Here is a 9,560-nt window from a genome sequence, read left to right on the forward strand (position 1 = left end):
CTTCTGCTTTATATGCTTTGTCACTGTAAATAGATGTGGTGAAATAAATTTCCCCCCACCAGACAGTGGTTCACTTCCACTTAAGCCATATTGTAATCTCCTTTCATATAGAGTGGCTTATGCAGCTAAACAGGGAAGTAGATATCCATGGTGAAATTCACTAACAGAGGAACCTTCCAGGCTTTTTCAAGTCTCTACAAGAAGGCAGATGAGGGTGGTGCTAAGAGCAAAACAAATGAGCAGAAAACGGCGTAGCACGGGGGGAGGGGGGAGAAGACAAAGGAGATGGGGGAAAAAAATCAAATCAAAGTTCATTAGTTGAAGAAGAGCCTATTAATTTTAGGCTCGAAAGCAAGTTTTTTCGTAGCTGGATTTCATGTTCTAGTCCCCAAAATTTATGCTGAAGCCTGGGAAGAGTTTGTTGTCAAGTAATTAGTGCTTATGTCTTCCCTTTTCTGTTAACTTCCCAGTTATACTGTAAAAAAATCTCAGTGCTGTCTCCAGTAGATCATCTGTTGTCGGACAAGAGGGGACATGGGTCCCAGGAACACCTGTGCAATTCAGGCCTTGAAGAATTCTCTGTTGATAATATACTGGCGGAGTAGGAGATGTGAGAAAGTGCTGATTGCTTGGTATGCTGAAGTCCAGCTGCCCCTGAGATGGGAGGCAAGCAAGATAAGGAGGAGGCGAGATCTGGGAAAGAGAGCAATTAGGCCGGATGGAAGAATTCCACAGAGTTGTGAAAACAATGATGTAACCTTTTAGAGAGCAACCAATAGTATGTTGCCAAGTGGGCATAATTATAGCAAACTGTATATAAGATGTGTCTGATGCTCAATAAAATTGGAATCCGCTGATCAAATTGGTCGTTAAAGCGGCCCCCTTCTTGCAGTAAGTGGCGCTCGAACACGGGACCCTAATGAAGACAAACGTTAGGGTTTAAGAAGTTCTTCGGGACGTTGGGAGATTCGCAGTAAGCCGGGAGGCAAGAAGACGGCCGGCCCGGGATAGCAGTACCGGAGGCTGCAAGAAAAGGGAAGACAGCCTTGAAGCCGAAGACGCTGTAGAGCCGGAAACTGCTTAAACGAGGTCTGTGCGCACAGGTATTAACGTTTAAATACGGTTATGGATAGGCAGGCAGCGTATGATTTATTTATATGCTTTTTAGAAAAGCGACAGTGTAAGTTAAATTTTACAAAGGAGTTGGTGCCGCTGTTAAGCTATGCAGAAGAGTTAGGATATTTTAAGGACCCAAATGAGGTGTTTGAAAAATTGCAGTGGAAAAAGTCTGGACAAGACTTGTGGCTGCATGGCTTAGATGATGAAAAACGAGCAAAGGAGTGTGGAAAATGGTGGAAGATGGTTATGACAGCATTGGATCAGCATCGTGCTGAGCAAATGGCAGTTTATCAAGCCAGGGTACGATTAGATTATACGGACCCAAATGGAGCAAGTGTTACACATGCTGGGTTGCCTTTGTCAGAAGAGGTTCAGGATTATTTAAGAAAGGAGAAGGCTGCGTGTGTAAAAGGGTTAGGTGGCAGAGTCGAATTACAATCTGTAACACAGGACTCTGCTGGGGAGTCTTCCCCGTCTCTTTTAGCTGAGCAAATTGTACAGGACAAGAAAGTAGGTGAGGGAGAGGAGACAAACAGGGCGGTAGATCCTGGAGGTAGTGTTAAAGATCATGCAAGAAAGCACACAGAGTATTGGCGAAAGGTTGCAGAGCACTTAAACGCCGAAGGAGATCAGGAAGGGTTTAGCCGGCTGGCTGCTTCACATCAAGCTTTTCCAGTAATGTATACACAGGTCCCTGGGGAGCAAAATGTTTTTCAGGCTGATGTAACCCAATTGCCATGGAAATTGTTATCTCAATTAAGACAGACTGCGAGTCAATTTGGGGTTCAATCTGAACCAGGTAGACAGATGATTGATTTTATTTACATGAACTATAATATGTTACCTAGAGATTCTTATAATGTTATGAAGCTGATCCTAACAGCATCTCAATTTATGACATTTTTGAATGAGTGGGAACACCTAGCTAGACAATCAGCTGGAGTACAAAGACAGCAAAACGATCCATTATTTGGTGTAACAGTAGATCAGTTGTGTGGAACGGGACAGTATGAGAGACCAGAGTTACAGGCACTTTTACAGCCGCCTGTTTTGCAAGCATCAGCCCAGATAGTAAGGATGGTTTTTGACAAGCAGAAGGATGGAAATGCAAATCCTCACTATATGGGAATTAAGCAAGGTAGACAGGAACCTCTTGGTGAATTTGTAGATAAGTTGCTTGCCGCACTTAGAGCAGCAAGCGTAGGAGAAGGTATCCGAGAGGCAATTTTAAGGCAGTGTTTAATGCAGAATGGGAACCAGCAGACGCAGCAGCTTATTACATCAGCAGATCCTAGATGGACAGTAGCCGAATTGTTGCAGAGGGCTCAGGACTTGCCAAGCAATCCGATGGCCATGCTGACGGAGGTGATTGATAAGGGATTACAAAAACAGGCTGAGGTGTTGTCAATGACAATGACAAAACAGCTTGAGCATAGTCAGAAGGTTATGGCAGCCTTAGTACCTTTGCGCACAGACTCGAAAGGGCAAGGCCGACCCTATAAGCAGTCATCAAACGAAATACAGTGTCATCGAAAAGCGTAAGGCGGAGATATCGTCTAAAGTAATGCCTGGACTTTTGGCCCATAGATCCGCTTTAGGGCATTTCCCTAGCGCAGATAGTTATTGTGATGAAGCTTGTTGGAGAGAATACAGGAACAAGTTGTGGGACTTGGTTATAGATGGTCATAAAACTGCTGTAAAGCTGCAAAAGTCGTGGCGAGAATGCATGAACTGTGTTAAAACCTACGAACTGAAACAGCGAATGGCTGCTGCAGTTAGAGCAACTTTGTCAGGACGAGATGCAGCGCCAGGTGTATCTGAGTTGCAGCTGAAAGATGTGTCTGAGATCTATCGACCGATCGACCGGGGCCGCCCCCGATACATCTTGCGGCGACCACACCGCGTTTACCAGCCGTCACCACTGCCGTTTGCACACAGCGGGGAACCTTCCTCTGACATCGCCAGCGACGGCTCGGACTCGGAAGATAACACCGGCAGCGAGGAATTCAAACAGCGCCGACTTTGCTTTACGGCCCCTCTTAGAAAAAATGGAGCGCTTGGAGGCTCGCGGTTACAGCGTTCCTGCCACCGCTCTCCTCCCGCGAGCCCTGCCGGCCCCCGCGGATACCGACGGCTCCGACCAAGGCGGTACCGGCTGACGCACCACTGATACCGACAGCACCGACAGTAGCAGCGGAGCAGCTGCCACGGCAGCAGCCCCCACCCCTTTCCCCCGCAGCGGCTTTAGCCGCACTGCTTTGTTTTGATTTAAAGCAACAGTACTCATTTTGTCATTTCTGATTGTAACGTCTTTCAGAGATTTGTTATTTAGAGTTTTGTTAAGTTTTTCTAATAAGCATAATGAATAAGTAAGCATTTGGTATTTATAAGTACTTAGTACATAGTAATTGCAGTAAGGTGTATGCACTTAGTTAAGAGTTCAAATTGTAAGATTTTCTTTTGGTTCGAACCTTCTTAGTTGTCTGCCTAGGCATTTCAAAGGAGCTCCATGTAATATAGTTAAGGAATGTATAAACAGCTTTTAATTTTGGAAAGTGTTTTTTAGTTAATGTACCAATTTTATTTCTTTTTAGACACTGATTTGCTGGATTAATTTTAACATAGTTTTTTAAGGTTTTAAGGATTTTTAGTATTAGCATAAGTTAAGGTTTGTAGTAAATAGGTATTAATTTTAACAACTATTCCTTCACTAATGTGCAGAAGAACCAAGACTGAGAGGAAACAGCATTTCCCATGAAGTCGAACATCGATCACAATAACTGTTCTGATAATCTGGGGTCAAAAGCATCAATCAAAAAATATTTTGTCCTGAATGATGAATTTGAAAATAGGCAGTTTGGGCTGGTAAATACAGAAAACCTATTTTGTGGTGAGAAAAAGGATTTAAATCCCCATGGAAAATTATTGAAAGGGATTGGCATAAGTGGGAAATAAAGACTAGAGAAATTTTAGTTGGGAAATATCAGGAATAATTAAAAGGATTAGTAAAAGGAAAAGTAAGAGACATAAGATTTTGAAGGCAGAGGAATTGAAATAACAAAAGCACAATGGGAAATGGTAAACGAACTAACCAAGGAAGTAGAGAAGAGACTCCAAATGGAATTTTGAAGTGGGTTAAGGAGTTAAAAAATCTGTAGGGCTCCTGAAGAATGTAACTGCTGCCGAGAAGAAAATACACCCGGCTGCTGGTTGCACCCCAGCAGGCCGAGGAGGCAGAGTTCACATATACTTGGTGGAGCCTAATTTTGATCCTAACCCTATTTGTACATAAGTAGTCCAATCGAAATCAAAAACCACGTTCCCATGTGTGGAATCTTGATCAGACCGGAGAGAAAAGACTTGGACTTGAAAAAGCAATGGTAAATTTTTCTGCTACAGTTGAAATCATGATGAATGCAAGCACAGATGCAATAAAAGTGCAGCAAATTGAAATCAATAGTCTCTCGAAAATATCTACTCAGAATAGATTAGCTTTGGATTTTTTATATGTTAAGGAAGGGGGTGTATGTGTAGTCATAAATGTAAGTTGTTGTAGTTATGTTAATCTAGATAAATGAGTGGAAACAGATTTACAGGCGATTGTAAACCACAATCAGATATTACATCAGATTTCTTTAGATGATACTTCTTGTGGATTTAAAGAAATATGGGATAAATTAACTTTCTGGTTACCAGATCTAAATTGGCTTCAACATTTGTTTGTAATATTGTTGGAACAATTGTAATATTGCTATGCATAATACTCTGCAATTGTTGTTACAAAATACTAAGACCTTTAAGTAAGATTGCTCATGTCAATGAGTTACAAGTAGAGAATTATGATCAGAATGTGATCAGAACAGATGACCTTAATTATGATCCAATTAAGAAGGTTCTGAAATATCTGGAAATTTTAACACAAATCAATGGTGACAAAAAAAAAAAAAAAAAAGGGGGAATTGTGATGAATATACTGGTGATTTGTGTCAAAATTGTAAGACTTAGAGTGCACTGGGATTAAGGGTCAGGATCTTGTGAGGCCTGTTTAGAGGGTAAAGAGAAAGAAACCTCTCTTGCATACTTGCAAGGACACTGCCTGGTTAATTGGAGACACCACGGCTGAGAAGGAGCTGTCTTAGAGATAAACATTCAGAACTGGGAATTTGTTTTCTTCAGATAAGAAGCCTGCACAATTGAGCATGTGTGAAAGTGGATGCTCTGACCCTTACCACACTGAATGTAGGGAGAAGGGATTTGACCACCTATTCTAAGACTATCATATGCCTCCCTTCTATTTAGCATAAGTTTGCTTATATAGATGATGAAACTATATAAGATGAAGAAAACTATTGTAAGGTTGCTTTTTGGGTGAAGTTGGTACCAATAAGAGATTAGTATTACTAGGATGACCAAAAACATATTATTATGGGTAATTTTTATATTGGGCAAAGCAATGAAGCTCTTTTGCTCTTGCTGATTGCCTGCAAGTTTTCTGTCTGTGAAGCTAGAGCCTGGCCAGATCTACCTTTACAGATTAAAGAAATCTTGCTACCATTAAACAAATTATGCTTTTTGACCATCCTAGAGAAAATAAAGATGCAACATAACAGGTAATAATGAATTGATTGAACTTTTTCAGACATGTCTGATAGGGATACCCAGACTTAATGTAAATATGTTTGTTAATTATAGTAGTAAGTTTTAAGGTTCTTAGGTATTATTGTACTCATTTTGATTATTGTTAAACTTGTTTATAATTGTATTATGCAAAGTGTTCAAAGAATAACTTCCAAGGCCTTACTTGCACAAAAGAAAAACGGGGGAATTGTTGTCGGACAAGAGGGGACATGGGTCCCAGGAACACCTGTGCAATTCAGGCCTTGAAGAATTCTCTGTTGATAATATACTGGCGGAGTAGGAGATGTGAGTAAGTGCTGATTGCTTGGTATGCTGAAGTCCAGCTGCCCCTGAGATGGGAGGCAAGCAAGATAAGGAGGAGGCGAGATCTGGGAAAGAGAGCAATTAGGCCGGATGGAAGGATTCCACAGAGTTGTGAAAACAATGATGTAACCTTTTAGAGAGCAACCAATAGTATGTTGCCAAGTGGGCATAATTATAGCAAACTGTATATAAGATGTGTCTGATGCTCAATAAAATTGGAATCCGCTGATCAAATTGGTCGTTAAAGCGGCCCCCTTCTTGCAGTAATCATCAACAACTGTAACCCTTCAAACTGTTTTCCTCCTGCATGTTTTCCTCCTGTAGGTCTGTTAACTCTGTCTCCATTTCGGCTTCACAGTGCACTACACCAGGACCACTATGTGGTGGGCTCTGGTGCACACTCACAGACTCCAATTCCTACTTCTTACTATCTTTCATTCACAGTTACACACTCAGTTACACTGAATTCACCTCAGTTTTAGAATAAAAAAAATCAGTGAAGACAGTTTCTTCCCAGACACAGCAATCTGAAAGATTAAAAAAGATGCAACAGAGCCCAGAAATATCCACACTTTCATATGGGGTGACGGAGATTGGAATCAATATGGCTGACCAATATGATCGAGTATTGTTCCTTTATTGTTCCAGTGTTGCAGGCCGATGGTGCAGGCCTGTAGTGCAGGTATAGCACAGTAAAGTGAAGTGTAGAAGAGGAGGAGACAGGAAAGGCAGAAGTGCGTAGCAAGGCGTGAGAAACGAACTCACTGCTGAAAATTTATAACCAGTTTATTATAAAATAAAGGCAACACAGCGCTGGGCGCATAGCAAGTTTGCTAGAGGTGCACCCTAACAACACGAGGTTAACTTAAATAGACAGCAAACATACATATTAATATATTAAAATATACATATTCATATATTCCCCAACACACTCCCACCCCTCTCCATCAAGACTGAGACAAAACCAGACTGAGACAAAACCTGCACTTTTGACCTGGCCAGTCTTCAGACATGTTGGCACCTCACCTTTCTTCCCCAATACCCCACACAATAACCAACCCACAGTCCCCAGTAATTCCCCTTGCGAAAGCCAAATATTATAACCAGTTTATCACACAAGGGAACTTCTACAACTTATATAAACTCGGAGTGCCTTGTTGGCATGGCTTCATTGGTTCCCTATGATGACCACACATCGCACTATTACAGATTATTGGTCCAACTACTAATGACACAATGAGGTTGTTGATGCAGGTGCATGTCCTGTTGTCCCAAGATAACTTTCCATGTTTATAGCTACCAGTGCCTTGTTTTAGTTACATGCTGCAGGCACAGCACTGTTTTGCTACACTGCTAGCTGGCTCTGCATTTATGCTGAGCATGGCCTACCACCATGTCAGGCTCTAGGCCTGCACTGCCAGATTGCTCACACTGCTTGGCACTGGCATTGCCACACTTTCATTTCTCAAGCACATCATAACTAATTCCTTGTCAGTGGGCAGTCAGTAAGCAATGAGAAGTGGTAGCAAACAATCCCTTCTCTGATGAAAATACAAGAAGCTCTGCCTGTGCTGGTTGTGGATCCTGAACAGTGTTCTGCCTGACACATTTGTGTGGAATATGATCCCACATTTTGTTCCCCCTGAGTGGGTGGTATCCTCCATCTATCTCTGTCCAGGACTGCTCTAAAGTATTGTTCAACTACAGTCTTTCACTACTATATGACAATAAAAATACCATCATAACATAATGAATCAAACCCACTGTCTCTCCATAACCTCATCGACACCTACCCTTTCCTGCTTCTTTTGGAAATCCAGAAGGTAGAGCCTCATCTTTGGGAATACTGCATTGTGTTTAGTTATTTACCATGCACAGCCACCTGCTGCTTGATGTAAAATAACCCACAGAATAATGCACTACATTTTTCACAGTTCCACATGTGAGGTCATGTTTTATCTTCCTACAGAGCGTGGTAAATATAACCATGATACACACAAGATGCTGGGGAAAGTGCCAAATGCTTGCACAGCAACAGCAAGCTTCTGTTAACAGAAGGACACCAATGTCATCCTCCTGTGCTTTTGTACTCTTTTCTTACTGATGGTGTAACAATGGAATAGGGCAGTGTTCCTCAAATTACTTCTCTAGAAGAATCTCTGCCAACTGATTCTGAAATCCTTGCTTATGCTGAAATTCAGGTCATAACATGTCTCACCAGTTACTTCTCTATAGAGGGCCAAGCGCTAGTTCATAATCTTCCGTACCATCCAAACCTTAACATGGTCATGGCTGTGGTTTTGGCTCAACCTAATGCAAAGTTTGGGGGATAGTATGGTGTAGTGGGTTGAGAGAGAAGGCCTAGCTCTCCCTCCCCCACAAAAGAAAGAAACCACAGCTAGCTCAGTCGGAAAAGCAAAGGAATGCTATATTAACAAGCAAAAATGAAATGCAGGTTGTATATACACAATATGTACAGTATTTACAATATATATACAGAAATATACAGCAAAGAAAAATACAGGAACAAAATTCCCTCCTCCAGACAGAGGAGGGTTTCCCCCTTGTACCCCACTCTCTCCCCCTACCTCCCTTTTTCCCAAAAAAGGTTAGAGAGAGAAAAGGCAGTGATTAAGGAAGAGAGTTCTTATTAGGCCTCCACACACATGCAGGATTAATGCTTATCTGGTATTCAAGGTCAGAACTCCATCTCGTTGCCCAGAAGCAGACAAGCTGGAAAGGGAGAACAGAGAGGAACTGAACAAGATTCCAACTGCACTAAAACTTAAAGCTGCATTCTACCAATCTACCAATGAAATTCGTTTAGACCTATCTTTGTTTACAAAATATTCAGCCAGAATGTCCCAGCACTGTCCCTTTCTTAAAGGCACAGCCTCAAATGGTCACATATGGTCAGGGGTGATTCCTAAAATGTAATCTGAAGTTACACACAAAACTGGATGGCTGAGGGATTATGGTCAGAAGGCAAGTTGTGCTCTTGCAAAAGTACAGTTTGGTGTCATTTCCAAAACACTCAGGAATGATGTTTGGACCATTTTCTTCCTGTAACTTTTCTCCCTTCCTGTCCCAAAGAATCTATAGTTCGTGTTCTCACTCTATGTTTGTACAGTTGTGACACTCTAAAGCTCTAACCTCTGATCTAGACTCCTAGTTACTATGTTACTGTAGAACTGGTTACTTAGTTACTAGTAAGACGCAAACTGAGCTGCATAGTCTTCCCTAAATTAACAAAACTCAGTCATAAATAAATAAATAATCCAGTACAGAAGAGTTTAGTAAAATTCCAGACCAAATTCCTAGAGAGCATTGCATAAGTTCATTGTGGGGGCAGAGGGAATAGAAGCCATCTTCAGTTCTAGCTTGCGATACTAAATTTTCCTGGGAAATATGTTGTCAGGATGCAAAATAAGCACTCAAAAAATATTTACTTTTTTTTAATGCATTATCAGTAATATCCGGCATTTCCCCCCCACTAAAAC

Source organism: Melanerpes formicivorus, unplaced genomic scaffold (genome assembly GCF_026170545.1).
Source record: "Melanerpes formicivorus ecotype bairdi unplaced genomic scaffold, bMelFor1.0.p_v2 SCAF_9, whole genome shotgun sequence".
NCBI lineage: Eukaryota > Metazoa > Chordata > Aves > Piciformes > Picidae > Melanerpes > Melanerpes formicivorus.